Source organism: Rousettus aegyptiacus, unplaced genomic scaffold (genome assembly GCF_014176215.1).
Source record: "Rousettus aegyptiacus isolate mRouAeg1 unplaced genomic scaffold, mRouAeg1.p scaffold_m13_p_13, whole genome shotgun sequence".
NCBI classification, from domain to species: Eukaryota; Metazoa; Chordata; class Mammalia; order Chiroptera; family Pteropodidae; genus Rousettus; species Rousettus aegyptiacus.
Window position 1 is genome coordinate 2,918,809 of NW_023416288.1, and position 20,580 is coordinate 2,939,388.

At 32.4% G+C, this 20,580-nt stretch overlaps 1 protein-coding gene across 3 annotated transcripts in view; it reads right to left on the bottom strand.

Annotated features, from left to right (window-relative positions):
* KMT2E (lysine methyltransferase 2E (inactive)) overlaps positions 1 to 20,580 on the bottom strand; it is an 80,259-nt gene that overhangs the window by 59,256 nt on the left and 423 nt on the right. Inside the window, exons 2-3 of one of the 3 annotated variants that reach the window (XM_016145902.2) lie at positions 1,992 to 2,064; positions 118 to 166 (exon numbers count right to left, since the gene is read on the bottom strand). The exons of 1 other annotated variant lie outside the window; for it this stretch is intronic. The gene's annotated coding sequence lies outside the window, so the exon portion shown is untranslated. The remainder of the gene's footprint in view (positions 1 to 117; positions 167 to 1,991; positions 2,065 to 20,580) is intronic. One more of the 3 variants, XM_016145899.2, reaches the window with a different exon arrangement.

The window sequence follows — 20,580 nt, forward strand, 5'->3', positions numbered from 1 at the left end:
AGCAACAGTCAGAATTGTCCCTGTCATGTTATACCCAAAATACTAAAGAGCAGTTTCTTCAAACAGTAATTCTTATATTTATCTTTAATTTTTACAAGTAAGTTCAGGAATACCTACTCAGGTTAATTCTTATTTCACAAAGATGATGCAGACTGTGGGCTCATACCTTAAGGGGGAAAACACCAAAATATGAAAATAAGGTGGTAATGGTGGCTTGCATTTTCTGAGAAAACTAGACTTTACTTTTAAACCATGTATAACTGGGGGGAGCCACTAAATTACAAATTATTATAATAAAAATATACAATAATAAGCAAGTGCACCTAAAAGTTTAAAACATAAGCACTGGAGCCTCTCTAACATTCACTAGATATGTGTACTAGGCAAATTATTTAACCTCTTTAAGCATCATGTTCCAGGTTTAATTTATCCTCACAAGAATTCTGAGAAGAAATAGCAACTGTAAAATAGAGTACTTTGTACAATGCATTACCCATATTAGCAATCGGTAAGTGGTAGTCACAAAAGAAGAGTTGGTCTTATTTCATCACAAAAAAAAAAATGTGTGGATAGAAAAATTCTTCAGGTTTCATTTAAAGAAAATCTAATAGTTTTTGAAAATAAATTATGGTCCTCTACTTGTCATTTTTTATAGTTTGTGCCATGAAATTAAAACTGTCCTCTAAAAACAATAAAAGCAGAATGAGAAAAAGGAAAAGTCCTACCTTCCTTTCTGCACCTGTGACCATTTTAGTTACTTCGTTAAAGCCATATTTATTAACCCATACAGAGCGATAAAATGATAAAATTTCTAAATGACAAAATGTAAGTAATATACATAAAAACTGTAAGTTCTACTCAAATGTTAAATTATTCTATATCTCTTTAAAATACTAAAGACTTGAACCTAACAACAGATAACAATTACAATTAAAAAAAAAATTCTCTTCCTTTTTAGTAGCATCTAGTTGGTAGAAGTTTTCTTCCACTCAGCTTATCTTTATGGCAAATTCCTAGGAAATCTTATATTTTATGTAAACATTGTTAAATGTTTGTTTTTTTTTTAACCAGAGGCAAAACCTGGAAAGCAGGAATTAAATCACTATTCATTCTTTTAGGTAACTGAATATTTCAACCTAAGAGTATGTATTTTTTAGTATGTATTTAATAGTGACCCAATTTTATATAAATATACAACCCTCAATAAACAGTATATTTGAGCTGTTTTAAAAAGCAGTGATAAGTTTGCCATAAGCCTATTTCAACAATGGATTATATTTGTGTGATTGCTGCCTATCTCTCAAACCCTGCACAGTGCCCAGAACATAATAGGCACTCTACAAAGGATTGCTGAATGAATTAGAGCACCCAGGATAAAACTGCAGCTCCGGCCTCATTAACCAAATGAGTTGTCAATCTATTCAATTAAGTGCTATAAAAACTACATGACACCTCCTCCAGAAAGTCATCTCTCTAAAAACATTGAAACTCATTCCTAGGATAAAGACAAATCATCACATCTGAAACAGAACCAGAGGTTCTGACTTTGATTCAATAGGTAAGAACTTAGTAATTTGCTCATAAGAGGTCAGAAGACAAGAGGTCATGTCTATTGAGACCACAAATTGGTAAATATTCATTAATATCAAAACAAAACAAACTCTAAAGCCAGAAAACGCACAAACCCAGTTGATACTTAATAAAATCATAAATTCATTAGGGTCAAATCACTGTGACGTTAAAAATAAGAAGAAAAGAAAGAGGAAAACAATGTGGTAAGCAGAAAAGATACGAGCTTGTAACATAGGCATAACTAGAGGAAAAACAATTCGATAAAATCCAAACAATTAGCACAAACCTTTCGCATCTTATACGTGAATTGAAAAAAAAAAAAAAAAGGTTACCTAACTGGCAAGTAAAAAAGTAAGATATACAGAAAATACATTGAGAGTAAATGGCAGCCATTAAAAAAATAATATAAAAGGAAATACCATGAGATGTCTGGTAAATCTGAGGTCCAAGAAAGAATAAATGTCTTCACAAAACCTGCTATCCAGAATAGACCTAGAAATCAAGTGAACATAGGAGTATTGAGCTGTTTTTAAATGGCATAAAATTATAGGTACTTCTGTCTAACATGGCACCTAAAACCAAAGGGATTCACTCAAAGACAGCAGCTATTCTTAAAAAGATTTTTATTCACTTTTTTTAAACAAATAAATGTAAACACAAGACAACAGTTAAAGATAAAAACGGAATCAAACTAAAGAAACTGGTAAAAAAAAACAATTATTAAAAACAGACTTAGCAAGGCAAGGGCAACAATACTAAAACAAAACCCTAAAGTAGGAAAAACAAAGTAAAAGACAAAGAAAAGCCATTAAATTAGAAAACAATCTATTAGAAAAACTAGAAGACTCAGGCTGCGTTTAAGACCATGTTAAAAAATTCAGAAAACAAAAATACCACTGAAAAGGTGAATATGATACTCGAAGACAGAAAGGATAAAAATATGAGAAATTCTTTTCCAAAATTACAAATGAAAGTGCCCAATCTAAAATCACCTCTTTGAGGAAAGGGTGATTTATTATTACCTTTCAATAAGTTCACCTTATGCAAAGCTCAACAAATATTTAAAATTAAATGTGTTTATATTTTGGACAAGTATCACTAAGAGAATAATCAGGCAAATTTAACTTAATTACTAATAGAAATGAAATAAAGAAACAAAAGAAATTGTGAGGGACCACATACCAGAAAATTCATTATAAATTATAAGTTATACTGCTTTCATTCATTTAAGATTTTTTATTTATAGCAGTTGACTAGGTATAATAAAAAGAATACTGGTTGGTTGATCACAAACGATTATCAAGCTACTACCAATGAAACTGGGAAAGTCATTTCACTATTCTGGGCATCAACTACAAATGCAGGTAGGTTAGGGTGATAATCTTACAGTCCAGGAACATTAAAGAATTACTCCTGATAAAACAACAAATATCAGATTCTAAAAATCTAAAAAAGAACAAAAAACAAAAAACTGATAACAATGAATTACATATTTCTTTAATTGGGTTAATATTAGTTATCAGTGCTCCATTAGCACTTACCTGATTGATATTCAAACCTCCCCAATGGTTATAACAGTTTTAATAAATACTGAGTGCTTACAATGTTTTGTCCTTACAAAGAGCCAATGGTGTAGGTATATTTATTACCCACCTTTTAAGATAAGGCAGAATGGTTAAACTTATACAAAGTTCAACAGCATTAAAACACTACAAAAGTAGAGATGCTTGGGTTCAGTCTAAAAGTTGTCTTTAAAATATTTCAGGGATGGTGCAAAGCTCATAATGAAAGGATAAAGATATTCAAATTTCCTATTATTTTCAGGAACAAACACATGCCTCACTACTGAACCGAAAGCAATTTATAAATTAAGGGAACAATGCTCCAAATTTGAGATTACTAATGTATGCATAAGTATATTTAATTCCTTATATATGGAACTATTTGTTAGGCAAAGATCACCTATCTAACCAGTTAAACTTTAACTTGAGTCTCCCTTTAATTATCATTTGGTTCCCAGAGACAAAGAATTTCACCAATTCAACTTACACTCTAATACTTTTATAGCAAATAAGATCTCTTGGAAAATCTGTCTTCTTGTAGTCAGGGTTAATGTTGGCGAACCTACTTGGAAAACGGAAACCTATACATAAAATTCAATGTTCAAAAAGCACATTTTCGTGTTCTATAAAGTTTCACTTATCGTATTTAATACAATTACAACTGTTCCTACTTAAATTCAATATCAAAGTAGCAACACTTCCACTTTCATACCCTGACACTTATTAATAAGGTTTACTTATTTTCCTAAAGCCTCAGTTCCTTATTTGTAAATAGGAATAATCACAGAATATAGTATATCTGAATTGTTTCAAGGATTGTGTGTGGCACTCAGCTGTTACCTATGATTATCAGGTAAAATTTCTGGGAATTAAATATTTAGAAAAAACTCTTAAAAGATGGGTATTGGAGAACAATTCTCAGTAATTATACTTGTAATATTCAAGTAAACTGTTAAGAATTTCTGATCTATTCGAGAGTCCATTCTTATCGGTAAAGGAGAAAGGATGCTTTTGTATTAAGAGAAGTAGTTTCAGTTAAAAAGTCAACAGCCAACCCTCTTTATTACAAACCTCAAACAAACTGTTTCAGTTATTTTCTTAAACCTTAAACATACTGTTTTGGTTATTTTCTTAAACTAATGATTAATATATATAGATCATCTGGACCCTGAAATCCTTTTCAGAGCTTTTATCAAAAGAGACTGGCTGATAAGATTAAACTCTTCAAAGAATAAACCAATGGCAATACTTATGATATTAACCAATAAGCATCAAACCATAAAGCACTTTCCCAAATCAGCCAGTATTTTTTGAAACTCCACAGTAGCTCACCTTACATTCCAGTTTACCTTATCTTTAGCTCACTAGAGATTTGATTAGAATCAAAGTATAAAGAATCACCTTTAAAAAAAAATACATGAACACAAGAAGTAAACCCTAATGTAAACAACACACTTTGGTTGATAAGGATGTATCAATATTGGTTCACTAAATGTAACAAATGTACTATAATGATCAGGAACGTTGATGATGGGGAAGGCTGTGCTGTGTGTGGGGAGGAGGCATGAGGGAACTCTGTACTTTCCACTCAATTCTGAGGTGAATCGAAACTTGCTCTAAAAAATAAAGTCCATTAACTCAAAAAATACATGTATGACTATGATACAGTGAACCGTTTGGTATTATGTAATGGGGTCTCATTCTTTCTCTCAGGTTTTTTGGGAAGCTATTCTAAACACCAATTCTGTAACCAGTTAAAGTACTGGCACACTCCTCCATCACCACCCCAAATTAAAATAATTTCAATGCTATCCAGTTTAATACACCATGCTATTATTTTTTAATAGTATGTCATGTGTCAAAGCACTGGAGATCACTAAACTATAGTGTAAAATCTAGTAAAATGTAGCCTTTTATGCAAGTAGTTATTCGGTGGTTGATATCACAGTCTACAGGAATAAATGAACTATTTCTTTTTCATACACACACAAAATTGTTCTTGGAATGAGGTTAGTCTTTATTCATAACTAAGAATATAATAAAAATGATTTCTAGTTACAAGGCTCACAAATACATACCTTAGGATGTACCGCTCAATATACAAATGCAGAAGAAAAAGAATCTTCAAACTTAAGAATAATCGCATCTTCCCAAATTCCTTAAAATCTTACTTTTATGTAAGAAAGTAATGAGTACTATAAAGCCACATACTTCAATGGGCTCTAAAACTTCCTTCAGTTAAAAAAAAAAATTATCTACATGAGTTTTTAAATTGTGTTCTCAGCAGTCCTGAGAATTGGGGATTGAGACAGGAGAAAACAGTGCCAGAGAATTTAACAAAATAAAATGATAAATAACACTTTCTGTAGATTTAAAAGAAAAATTCTGAAGCTGTATATTCTATGTGGTAACTATCAAATGGGAAAATAACATTAAATGAAACACTACTGAGCAATATAAAGGAACTACTGATAAATGCAACAATGTGAATAAATCTCAAGGAAATTATGCTGTTTGGAGAAAAAGACAATCCCAATAAGGTTACATAATGTATAATTCCATTTATATAACATTCTTCAATGATAAATTATAGAAATGTAGAACTGATTAGTGTAGTTATGAGAGGACAACACCAGGAATCCTTGTGGTAATGGAACTGTTCCATATCTTAACTATGGTGGATATAGGAACTTACACGTGTGATAAAAATACAGAGAAATACACACACGCATGCACACACAAGGAAAAATTAAACTAGGGAAATCTGAACAAAATGGGTGCATTGTATCAATGTCAATATTCTAGTCATGATTGTTTTACAGTTCTACAAGATGTTACCATTGAGGGAAACTGGGTAAGGATACACACAATTTCTCTGTATTATTTCTTACAACTGCATGTGAATCTACAAATTACCTCAAAATTATAAATATAATTTTTAAAATGACATTAAAATGGTGGCATTCAAACGTTTATTTTACTATTGATAGAAACTTTCCTACAAATAAAATCTTACACAGAAATCTAAGCATCTGTTTTGATTCTAGGATGAAAAAATAGTTTTGCTTTTCTATGCTTTCCCCAATGATTGCTGGTGTCAATTTGAAACGTTGTGTTTAGGAGGACACAACCAGACATAATGGGAGAAGGCTGCAAGTGATTAATGTCTGCTAATGGGTATGGTAGGCATACCCATTGTACCTCATGTTTGGTATGTCTGTAGTTAAAGAGGGTGGCAAGGGTATGTCCCTGCTTGCACATCCTCCACACACAAGTTCCATGATAAGCCTAAGGTTTCCTGGGGAATAATTTGAAAATCATTGGCTAAAAGAAAATACTGACTCAACATGTAATATGAAAAACTTATTTCACTGGTAAATTCCATTTGTCCAAAGGCAGAAGAGAAAAAAAATACTTTTCCAAAAAGTAGTATTAAAGTTTGTTGTAATTAAAAATCAAAGAAAACAACAACAAAAACCCTGCGCTTATTTCTAGTCACTCAGTCTTACGTAGACCACTAAGCTGGCTCAGTCTTGCTTTTTGTTTGCCTTTAGATGAGTATGCTACCAGGTAAGGCCATACTTTTTGACCGAAACAAAACTGACAATAATTTTTTTTCATTCTTTATTCTAATCTCCAGCATTAACTAAGTATTTCCTTTATCATTATTTTAAATAATTTCTTTTAGACTAGAGAATTTGAGTCCTCTCTTCTTCCCCTAAGAATAATCTGCATCAAATCTAATTAATAGGATTTAAACAAATCTTTCTGATCTACCGTCTACATTTTATCTCAGATCTGGGCTACCAGAATAATTTTCTAAGTGGTCTCTCTCCCTATCCTAACTTGACCTTTAAACTAGTGGTTCTCAAACATAGATTCACAAAATACTACTTTTCATTCAATGCAAAGATTCTGAATTAGCAGGTCTGAGCTATGACCTGGACGTTTCATCTCAAAAAAGGGATAGAGGAGGGGATTTGCTCCAGTACTCTATTTTAGACTTACTTATACACTGAACAAAAAACAAATATGCTTCAAAAACCCATTAGTTTCCTAACTGTCCTCTTCCAAAAAGAATAGTAGCTCACAGTAATTACAGTCAAGTACCTAAGCTTGATGTTATCAGGTTACCGTGTTCCAAACTAATCTTCCAATAGATAAATCCTTTGATTATACCAGTCTTTCTGCTATTGATAAGATATCCTTGCTCATCTTCTTCAAATTTTCTAAAGTTATTTTCGTATACTTATATTCGTCCCAGCCAATAAAAATTTTATTAAACCTTCAAGGATTACTGAAGTACCAATACTTCCTTGAAGCTTTCTCAATTTCCCAACTTAGACATCTCTGTCACAAAACTAGCTCTGAGGTTTCTAGTGGATCAACCTCCTAAGGACTGGTTCCTCATCTATAAATAAAAATTTGACTAGGTTAATTCAAAAAATTGTTGCAGCTATAAAACTTAATACTAATCTCTTCCCTTTGTAACCTCCTAAAAACATATTTTTTTGACCACTGGTTTGTATGTTGACACATTATTTTGAAACAGCTATTAATAGGATTAATTAGATTGTCTGCCATACAGCAAGCACTAAGATATAAGCTTTAGAAGCCTAGAACATAGTGGCTTAGATACCACCTATCTTATTCTTGATTAAAACATACTTTCCCTCTCTCTAACACATTTAATTCCTTCTCCTCCTTTTAGATGAACATGAAAATATCCTAAAAACAAAACAATATAAAACAAAAAACCTGTCACTGAAGAATGTTATTGATTTCCTTCTGGAAATTTTTTGTTTTTTCTAATTGCTTCTCTTTACCTTATTATGCTAACATGTGGTTGTCCCTCAAAGCTCAATCCTCCTCATTGTTATTCTCCATCCACCTTGCATTTATTCATTTATTCGATTTCCTAATCTCAGCCATCTATAGGGTATATACCTATTCAAATATCTGCCATCACTGCAAAAATCAAACAAACCTTCAAACTGAATCTTTTCCACACACCTTCTTCCACTACAGTTCTTACTGGTACCTCATCAGTATCTCAACTCTCTTTTTAATCCTCTTTTTATCTAGTCTCCTAGTATATTTGTGATCCAGTCTTCTGTGCCTCCCTAGTGTTTCAGATTCATTCTACCTCAGTTTCCATGGCCTCCACCACCATCTTCATCATCTGAATTAATTTCCAACAATTAACAACCCTTCCAGCTTTTCACCATTAAGTTCTGAGAACCCTGTATCCAAACATAAGAAATCTTGAGTATTATTTAAGCATTTTCCCCACAGATTATGGCAACTATTCTATTTCAAAATATAATAAAATAAATTCAAGTTCATTTATTTAACATATTTATTGAGCATACCCCATGTTCTGGATACTGCTCTAGGTGTTGGGAAATGAGCAGTGAACAAAATTAAGTTGCTCTTAAGGCATTCGAAATGAGCTAGTGCAAGGTAATATAATCAAGGACACCTTAGTTTTCTTAAGTAACTGCTTTTAATGAATAATTTGTGTATTCTCATTACCTTGCCAAAAATTAGTCCTCTATAAGGATCAGTAGAAAGCTATGATGATTTTCAAATCACTTGAATTTGAATTCTTGATCAGTCACTCTTTAACTATGTAATACTTAATCTTTTTAGGCCTCCCATGAAAAATGTGTAAAATATATATCTCCCAAAGCTACTGTGTAAATAAGATATATAAATACACTGTAGATACTCATTTATAAACACTATTTGTCTTGTCTCTTGGAATTAAAGACATGAAGTTACATTTAATTATAACTTTAAGCAATTCCAGTCACAATACCGTTGACCACTGAAGCCACTCAAATGGTGAAAAAAACAGCAGCTCTATTACTGTAAATGAGGTTATCTTACTATTACACATGCATTTAAAATAATTACCATAAAAATCTTAAGTCTAAGAGCGCTTTAATTTCTAAGTATTTAACAACCTAAAAAATCAGCAAAGACTAAAGTGAATTAAAAAAAATAAAATACTTCCCATGTTTAAACCACTTACTTCTACATCATTTTCCCCAATCTTTTAATTCCAAGATTTACAGTTTTCAACAATCAATTACTTCCTCTTCATACATTAATATAAATAGAAAAACAAAAACCAAAACCTGGAAATAGAACTAGCATATTACAAGTAGAGTTGAAGCTTAAGAGGAAAAAGATCTATGTATCTTATCCTCAAATATGAATTACGGAAGTAGAGCTAAGTCTCTATTAGGAAAAATACTCAGATATGCAGTTTATTAACTTATTATGTATTTTGTTCAAAACAGGCTTTTAGAGTAGCCTTAGACGAACCATATAATCACTGAGAAAGTTTACGATAAAGGGAAAAATAAAATGTCAGGAATGAGGTTGGTAGAATTGATGAGTGCTGTAAGTAATCAGTATATTTGCTATGAGACAGGCTACACTTTCGTTCACTTTCAAACTTCATTGTAAAGATCTTTCTGTGAAGAGATTATATATAAATGAAAAATAATCCACATGTACTGAGCTAATTGGCCACTCTCATAAAAGTCATTTAACATGGAGAAAGAAATTACTATGTGAAGTTAGAGACTGAACTAGAAATAACTTTTCCCCAAATCCTTAAGGAACCATTTACTGTAAGAGATAAGAGGCATAAACTTTAAACTGCCTGTAAATGTTAGCTGAAGCTATACCAGCAGAATCTCTTTTTAAATCTCCATAATCACTTTAAATTTAAACAATAAATATCACAGTTCCTCAGATATATATTCTCAAAGTAATTATACAATAAAAGAACTTATGTCTTTTAGCACAATCATATTGTCATTTCCATAATATGTCAGTTTTAACCTGGAATTAAAAAATCAAGTAGTTATTACATTAATGTATAACTAATAAGTTACTACTAACATAAAATGATCAGGTTACAATACATCAAATAATTACAAGCTAAAATCTAAAAACCACACAAAACTTATCCTGAGAATATTAGCCAATACAATCATGTTACTTCCCTTAGGAATATGTGCAAGACCAACGAGACAAAATTAGTAGCTACCATGATGCTTTCACATGTAGAGCACTTAACTATTTGCCACTAAATAGATCTAGCTTATGTTATCAGAGTTAAGATAGTCCTTAAGAAGAGAACAATTTCAATCTTAGAAAATAACAAAGGTTACTGGACTTTGATACTTCAGTGTATGTGTTAACCTCCAGACACATCTGAAATTTGCCATTTCATCTAGATAGGTTCTATCTATAAGCTTCACCGGACAAACCAGAATCAGACCCTAAAAGAGCATTTTTAGATTTTCAAGGTACTAAATGAAAAAAGAAAGTTAGAGAATATCCATCCCATTTTGGATTAAAAAAAGAAATCTGGATTTATATATAAAAAAATAGAACTAGAAGTTTGTTAGTTCCTCAAAGTTGGTTAACGTAAAGTTATAAAAAAAAATCTTAAACATTGTATTTTTAATTTAAAATGTCATTTATCAATATTCTGATGTCAAGCCAAAATGTTCTCTTTGACTATGGCTCCTCTAACTGAAATCTGGGTTCTTGTTCTTATATAAATCATATCTATCATGCATGATCTATGGTTTTTGGTTTTAGATTATTTCAAGGTAGGAAATCACTTAGACACTTGTGAGGTAATATGAATGCAGACTTCTTTCTAGTTTTTTATTCTTCTTTCCCATAATCTATCTGTTAGCTATCTTACCTATACCTAACTTCATAACAATTTTCTTTAGCAATTTGCCTTTATCAAGTTTTCCAAAGCATTTAACTTAGTTTTCATTTAAACAATTCTCTCTTCACTCATTTATCATTGGTTTATGTAATGTCTAATAATATAAACACAATACAAGTTCAATGGAATCAGCCAATTTGTGAACAATCATGTGACTCTTATGATCATTCAACTCAATTAGTGGAAGCAGCACAGTAGTTTACATCATGCAACATGCAATGGGCATTAGTATTTTTTAAAGGAGTAGCAATCCTGCAGGTTGGTTAAATGAAAGTTAAAGAAACTTCTACAGTATCTACACAAAACACGTCAGAAAAAACACAAATTATAAATAGAAACCACCTCTGCATATGAGAAACACTAGGGATGGGAATTAGGGGCTCACTGTTTAGCTTACTAAGAATTTTACACATATTAAGTTGAATTCTCAAAATGACTCTACAATGTGGGCTCTATTACTATCTCCATTTTGCAGTTCAATAAACTAAGGTATGAAAAGGTTAAGTAACTTGCCCAAGGTCACAAAGCAGCACAACCTGGTTCAAGGGTCCTAGAGTTTTTACCCTTAAGCTTTATGCAATAGTGCCTCTAAAGAAGTATGCTTGAGTTCTTTTAATACGCATATATTACTTTCACAGTCTTAAGAATTTGGTGTGTGTGAAGGGGGGAGGGGGACACGGTGGATAAGCATGTCCTAGTACATCACTCTCCAGAGCATATTTTTCAGTAGCTCAATACTCTTATCCCAGCATTCAAGGCTCACCAGAACAACTTGATCCAAAATTGGACTGCTGTAATTCCAATCCCAGACTCTTATCCAAATAACACATGAGTTCTTTAAATCAACAGATCATCTTGAATTGGGATGTACAGAAGCACTAAATAAAGAATCTGTCACATGACATTGCACAAAGACCAGTATCCTTCATTCAGAGAATCCAAAAATAGTATCCAGGCTTCTCAAGAGGGAAGTTAGCATGGTTTCTCAGAAAAGTATAAAGCATCAAACATGAGGGCCTAAATTTTAATCCTTGATCAATCACTAACTATATAACCTTTGGAAAATTATTTAACCTCCCTGGGGTTTACTTGCAAAAAAAAGGGAAGAGCTGAAACAGTGTAAAAATCAGCTGAGACTAGTACTAAAATGCAAATTCGAGGCCCCAATAGATGTGATTATGAAGGTCTGGAATGAGGCCCAAGAATGTTCATTTTAATAAGCACTCCATGTAAATGATACATGTGGCGCCTGGCCATGATGAGAAATATTTAACAAAAAGATTTCATAAGTCAATTCTAACTCTAGTTTCTTAACTTCAATCAATAGAGTGCTACTTTACATGTCCAGGACAATGATTCCAGCCTAAAAGAAAATCCTCTAGTTCATATGGGACTTGTTTTTGCACCTTTCTCCCAAAACTTTTTTTTTTCTTTTTCGGTAAAAAAATGAGATAAATAGGATTTGGTAGTGCTATAAAGTGAACTTTCATTCTCTTAAGACAGCTACCATTGATTCAAATCAGTTTTAAACCAATTAAGCACCTACAAAATGCTAAGAATACACTGTATCACGTCATTAATGCTCACTATTCTGAAATAAGCTCATCTTCATTTTCTCACAAGAACATTTTAAGTTTTGGAGAATATAATCCTCATTCTACAAGTATTCACAAGTCTCAAAATTTTTTTCTTCCAATCTGAGAGTTTCCAAAGAAATTAATAGTTTTCTTTCAATATTTTACCCAGGGCCTGAATTAGTATGACATTCAAATTATCATCCTATTTCACTACTAATATTTTGCTATCATGAAACAGAAATATGCCAAATTGGTAAAAGTACTATAATGTAATTAAAGTCTAAACAAGTGTTTTCCATTTCTTGTCCCTTTCTTGTTCTTCTGAATTTTCCTACAATGAGCACATATCTCTTTAATTACGAGGTTCCAAAAATCACACACTTTGTTCTTAAGTTATAGATGTTTGATGCCCTACTATATTAAATATACCACTTCACCAACCCTTTTTAAAAGTATTGACTTGCATATATGTAAAAAAATCTCAGTGACTTCATAAAAAAAAAAATTTAGTTCAAAAACATTACTTGAAATATTTTTTAATAGAAGAAAGGGAATAGCACCAAATTAAAATACGTATTTTTGGCCTTATCTTAGAAATCAAACTAGTATTAGTAGCATATCATAAACATAAACAAGTGTAACAATGCTCATTTATCAACAATTCTAAAAACAAAATAAGGAATTAGAACTACATTATTAAAAAAATAATTTAACAATCTAAGTACTTAATTTCTGTGTTCTGAACTCCAAATTAGACCAGCATTCAAGAAACTATTTTAAATCCCATTAGTGTGGAAAACTATGCTGGAATACTACCTGATACAATCTAAATTTTCTCTACTTTTCTTAAAATTTCTCATTTGTTGTGATTACAAAAGCAACCTACATGCACTACAGAAAAATCAGAAAGAAAATAAAACTCCCACAATCCCAATTACCCAGAAACAAACAATTGCTAAAAACGTTGGTGTATTTGCAATCACCAAAGCAAAAACTTATTCAGGAAAGAATTATCAGTAGACACTAAATCTAAGAGAGGAAAGTCTGACAAGGAACAGAATATTTACACAATATCACAATGTCTGCCCACAAATCACATAATAGTGGCAAAATGAGAAACACTAACTATATAATGGTGAAACTACTCAACACCTTAATACCAAGTAATCAAAATGAACATACTGGTAAGGGGTAAAAAAAACACTGAGTGCCTTCAGATTATAGAGGATCACATATTATCTAGTATTGTAGCCAAAAAGGCAAAATCTGAATCTAATCATGAAGAAACCTTAGACAAACTCAAACTGAGGGGCGCTGTATAAAAACTAACCTGCCAATATCATGAAAAACAAAGTTAAGACTGAGGAACTCTCCAGATTAAAGGAAACTATAAAGACCTGAGAACTAAATGCCATCTGTTTTTCTGGAATGGCTAGTGTACCAGAAAAAAAATGCTAATAAAGGTCATAGTTTAAATAACTAATGAAAATGACTATGGACAACGGACTAGATAAAAGTATTATATCAACATTAAATTTCCCGAATTTAACTACTCTGGTTACCTAAAATGCTTGTTCCTTGGAAATGCATATTTAAGTATTTATTAAGGCCTGTAAGAGAGCATGGTGTATGCAATCTATTTTCAAATGGTTCAGAAAAAAATTGTATAATTACAGAGAGAACAATAAAGTAAATGTGACTTTACTTACTTAAATGTTAACATTTATTTAAATATTAAAATTCAAGGGATCTGGGTTAAGGGTTCAAGGAAGTTTTGTACTATTCATGTAACTTTTCTGTATGTTTGTAATTATTTCAAAATTAAAAAATTAAAAGAAAACAAAAACTTTTGGGTTATTTTAAAAGCATTCCTCAGCTTACACATGTATATTTGTTTATAATATTTGTTTTTAAATTTAAAAATAGAATCATCACTTTGATGCTAATTAGTGTTGGAGGCCCTCCCAAGTAAATCTGTGGAAAAAGGCAATTGTTTTTAGATGAATTAGAGGTGTCCTTCTCTTGCTCTCCACCCAAAGAAACTACTCCCTGACACACCATAAACCACTACCCTACCACCATCTCCAGTCATAGCTAATTAGAAGGATCAAGATGGAGAACAGTGGCTCTCTGACACCTTGCCAACTCCTGTGAGGCCCGACTATACTTCCCTCAAATAAATTCTGTGAGATTTCCCTATAGCCTTAGAACAAATCTTTTACTTAAAGTAGTTGGAGCTGATTTCTGTTCATTGTATCCAAACGAACCCTAAAACAACAGGTTTTTCAGAAGTAGAAATACTTGGTGTAAGACAAATAGTGGCTAAATTAATCTTTTGTCTATGCTTGAAAAATATTGTTTCCATGGGGGCTTAAGAGTAAGATGTAACAAGGTTGTGTCAATTCAACCAATTATACAGCTTCCTTTAAAGAGAAACAGAAAAGCAAATAATTCCAAAAGAAGCAACCTTATTGTCTGGAGAGTTACTATGTATCAGACCAAACTCTCAGAGGCCCATCAATTTACCCCTACTGAATGAAGCACAGTCCTAATCACTGACATCAGTTAGATCAGAATCTTCCCATCCTTTGCCACATCTTTAAAGAGGAAGCAAGTTTTCAAATTCCTGAACCTTGTCTTTTTTTAAACATATAAAGCAGCATTAAGAGGAATTCAAGAGGTCTCTCTGTAAACTCAAAAACAGAAACTATCAAATTCCATTATTAGTCTGTGAAATAAAAAATATTAGAAGATTTTATCACATATAGTCTGATATGTAAACTTCTGGGGGGAAAAAAAACCTGTTTTCCTGACAATATCCTAAGTGATAATGTTCAATCCTTTTCACGACATTCCTCACTTTTTGCTAAAAACCATGGACAGGCTTTACATGTTTAGTCTGTTTAGGCTTTACCTGTTTAGTCTAAACAGTGAAAAATATAGGAATCAGGGTAAATTGTCTTTAAATAAAAATGTTTTAAATATCCTTCAAAAACAAAACCCAACAGATTATAAATTGTTCTGTTTCAGATAAAATATTAGATAACATAACCATGTGAACTTGAACTTTAAAATTATCTTATATATATCACAAACCGAAACTAACTTAATCCCACTGTTATATTAATTTGCTTTCTGCCACAGGCTCAGACCTTAAATGCTGCAACCATATTGGCTGTACCACAGGTGTGATTACTCAATATTATCTTTCCCAACAACAAACTTCAGGACCAAGAATGTTTATTACTTTAAATTAACTCTAAATTGAGCAATCATATAAGAGTTGCTAGAAAATTATCTCTCTTCTTCAGTTACATAACTAGAATTTTAAAAAACTGCAAAATCATTTGTTTCTCATGTTGACCTGTGTACAGTTCCTTTCTTAAACCCAGATTTCACATTTAAGAGTTTTAAAATGCAAAAAAAAATAAAAATAAAAAATAATTAAAGATGGGCAAATAATTTTTTACTCATTAATTATATTATAAAATTACTCATTAAAAGGCATCATGTATGTTTTGATGGCATCCTAATGCAGCATATCAAAAAAGAATTCTGTGATTTGTGATGTGGAACATTTTCAATGCAACAGGTTAAACAGCTTAAATAGTTTAGGTAAATAACCAAATTGGATATTTGATAAGGCTGTAAGATTCACCTAAAATACAAACGTGGCTTCCCTAAACTACCTAAAAATAAAATGCATATTAGTTACCAATGATTAATAAAAACTTCTCATATTCTTAAACATACAAATAAATTGATTAAGACTGGGTCACCACCATTTGATTTTTAACATACCACTTAAAGTGTTCACAATAAAAAAAAAATTTCTTTAGTTAATCCATACCTCTTCATAAGATACTTATTATTTAACTATAATAGCAAAATTTTTACAGTAAAATACTGCGTACTTCACATTTAGTGCACTAAAAACAATTTTCAACCACCGATATTGCTCTTCCGTAGCAAATAAATTTTTAGGTAATAAAAAAATATTATCCTTCCACTATTAAGAAAAAAATGAGGCTACTCCCGACATGTGTACATTACAAAGACAGTAAAAAGAAGACAATGAGGCACTCTAGTTTTACACCCAGCCTAAAAGCTAGCTAACATTTTTCTTATACAGCAATATCTCAAATAATATCTTTTTGAGTTTGCCAGTCTACACAAAAAATAATTTTACCATAAGTTAAAAGTAATTCTATGGTCAACATTAGTCTCACTGAATACAAGTACTTATATATTTATTCTAACAAAAGACATGAAACAGTCCCCTGATCACCATGAATATTTGATATATAAATGTGCTCAGTTAAATTCAACAATTTAGCACCTACCATCTACTAAGAATAAATCCTTTGAAGATAAAAGCTATTATACATTATTAAAACATTTAAAAAATAAATGTAGCATCTTTTAAGAAAATTCCATACTACTATTTCTTAAGTAGTTTTTGATAGCTCATCATGGTTCTATTGGTTTTATACATTTTAAACACACTGGTAATACACATTTACGTCCCAGTAGTAACTTCCAGAAAAGCAGAGCTGTTAGGATTTACACAATAACACTTTTAAAAATAAAACCATAGGTTTAAGAGTTTGATGCATGAAAATAGGTACATTATTCCTAGAAATAAGAAATCAACTTAAGAAGTTATAATTTCACTAAGATCACTAAGTTTGTATTGTGGGGAACAATGTCTCTTAACATATTAATTGGCTTTTCTCCTCACTTCCTCATTTTTAGATCCAAATCTTGTAACTTACTGTAATATATATGGTAAAATTCTCTGGCTGGAAGCTGTGAGGAAGACAGACAACCCAAAATTTCAGGAGAGTTATAAGAGACTTAAAGAGCTGAAGGGAAATGGAGAAGCCCTGTAAAAGGTTTTAAATTTAAAGTGAGAACGAAGGGATCCAGTAACTTACACTGACAACAAAAGGGAAGTATGATCAAAATGCAGTCCCTAAAAATATAATTTGCTCTCCAATTATATTATTTTCTACAAATCCACTTAAACAAGATAAATTACTAATCCCTCAAACTCAGCTATCCTAACAAAGACCATTTGACTAGTTTTCCACCAAGGGAACCAAATGTTTCAAAACCCTCTGGAAACAAAAATTATGCCTAGCCTTTTAATAAATTTGCCCAGACAATCCTAACTTAAAACACGGAGGGCCAATTGGGATGTACAGTAATAAAAACTAAACATTTATAGCCATGTTATTTATAAGATAACCATTTAAAATAAAGTGCAATATACTAAAAAAAAAAAAAGTCTCGTTTTATAGGAACCAAAGAATATCAAAACAAACAAAACCCAAAGCAATGAAGAGGCTAGTACAAGGAAAACTAGTAGAATGTAGGCGGCTTTTCTTATAATTTCTAACTTGATAACGTTTGTTTGAAGCCAAATAAGTCCAAAAGCTTTATGTGTCTGGAGCTCACAAAGGTCACTAACAAGAAAAACATTGGTACAGTGTCTTCTCCTATGACTACATAAACCAAACTTCTCTACATTAGATACTAAGTTTAAAGTACCAACCTTCTGAACCAGTTCTTAACTACTTTATCTTCAAAAGAAATGCACAATCTTTACACAGCAGTTAAAAGATCTGGATTTACATGATCACTCAGCATTTTATGAATGAGTACTGACCCCAAAATCCTGACAAAAATTCTCCCACTACCCACTAATATTTCATTTTACAATAAAATATTTTGGAGATTCCAAGTAAGGTTGTATGCTCAAGTCTTCCATGATGCAACTCCTTATGCCACTTATTTCTACAATTCTTTTGTAGAACAGAAACTTCAGTCTTACTAGTTTTATACAACGTAACAGAATAATAGGAACTTAACATCTAGTTCATATATGAATTTCATGATCCTCTTATTCATTGTAAATTCTGCTCTGAAGTATTTACAATGGAATAAAAGAATCATGAAAGGGTGTATACTTTCCAACCTTTTAAAGTACTACTGGATTGAAAGGCACTCATCTTTCAGTTGATTCACAATCAAAATAGTCATTAAATACCATTAATGGCCCACTCATATCTCACCGCTTAGTTTAGGCCAAAAAGAAACAAAAAAAAGCAACTTCCCACTACAGAGATAAATTCTAACCACTCATCATCCACTTTTTAAAATAGTTAAATTACAACATTTAATTTTCTGCCTCAATCTACAAAATTCTGAAATTAGCACAAAGTGGATTCAAGACCCTATTATGGTATGGCTTGTAAAGTCTACTAAAACTGACTAAATATTACATCCCATAGTGGTAAATGAGCTTGTTTTGGGGGTTAGGGAATCGAGAACTAAAGCCTTACTTTTTTACTGACATAATTATGAAAGTATGCCATAAGACAATGTTAAAAGGCACCAAAGCATGGAGCTTCACTTCGCCAAATAGACAATTAACTTAGAAAATTTTTAAGGAATGCTTAAGTATATGGAGAAAGTGGATGCAAAATTTAATAATGAGAAGAACAAACATCTCCACACCCAGTGAAGTAACAGGTTTAGGCTTGTTTGTACAGCTCCCTAAAAATTAATCTGACAGAGAACAAAAACCAAAATTCACAAAATCAATCTAGTGTTGGATAGGAAACGTTTTACTCTAAAATGTCTAGTCATGTAAAACAGGTTGGACTTACTAAACATTTAAATTTACTCTGGCATATTGTATAAAGTATGCTTCGATTAAACCGAACAAAAACTATTATTTGTCCCCAAATAATTTTGGGACATATTTAAGAGCACCTAACCTCACTATTGAAATTTCTAAGGCTACTTGAGTGTTTCAATTTTTTTCAAAAGTGGTGTCATTTTATTTGCCTCTCAGGAAAAACCAATAAAATTAATCAACAAAAATAAAACCATTGCAATTTTCAGTAAAATCAATACATCTTTGTAAACGGTATTGGGGGGGAAAAGCCCAGTCTTTTCATGTAAACATAATAAGCCTGTAATATGCTGCAGACAAACGCACTGCATGGGGTGTGGAGGACCCGAGCTGATTAGATTACCACAACATCAGCCTGGGGCCGCCATTTTTAGAATCTGTAAAGGACAAAAGAGGGAAATTTCACTTTTTACTCCCCATCTAGAACATTAAAGGGAAAAAATGGACTATTTTCCAATTCTGCAACGATGTCTCCTGCCTAGAGTTGAATGCACCTCACTTAATTCTCTCCAAGGTCTCTAGAACTCTAAACACCTTATGTTATTCACATCTCTAAAAAGGGAGCAAACAGGAAAAACAGGGTTTAATCTAAAGCTAATTCTAGCGATTTCTTTGACTTTAAATTGTATCATTCTTAAGACAATGTCTAGCAAGAAAGGATCTCTACGGAACTAAGGCCAGTGGAAGAGAGCACTCTGGGTTGTTTTTTCTCTCCCCCGCCCCCGTTTAGCACAGTGAACCGTTTGTTTCTATTCTGTCTGCTGCCACAGTGTTTGTGCCAAACCCTTGGTCAAAATAAGCTTTTCTAAAATGTGCCATATTGGGGATTTTAAGCCTCCTGCACAGTAAAGGACGACGATAATGCAAGAGGAGTGGGGGAGGAGACTGAGAAGGCCGGGTACTGAGGTGACCACCTCAGGGGCGGGTTTACCTTCTCCTGGAGAGGATGAGGAGCTGTCTCGTTCTCCCACAAAGGGAGATAAAGACCCAGGGCGTTCTCTTAAATTCCTTCGTATTGATGAGAAAATTATACCAGCGGCTGCCAGTTAAGAAATGGAAGAAGAAAATGAGGCCTACACGGGTTTTCAGCACCTGAACGAGATGCGGTGGAGGGTAAGGGAGGGCTGGCAGCTCCTGGGACCACTTCGACACAAATCCTACTAACAGTCACAAGCCTCCCTCCTCAACCAAGCGGCCTTAACCTACTGCCAAAGAGGAGTGCGCCCCCTCCCTAACTCCCACTCTCAAGGGGGTTTAACTGCCAGTTTCCCCTTCCCCAACCCTAAAACCCGCCATAATGCTCCCTTTCTAGGGACAGGTCAGAGAAAGGATAAATTCGATTCAAACGAGCATCGTCTTTCCCAAGCCAAGACACCTGAGTCAATGTCGAGTCTCCCATGA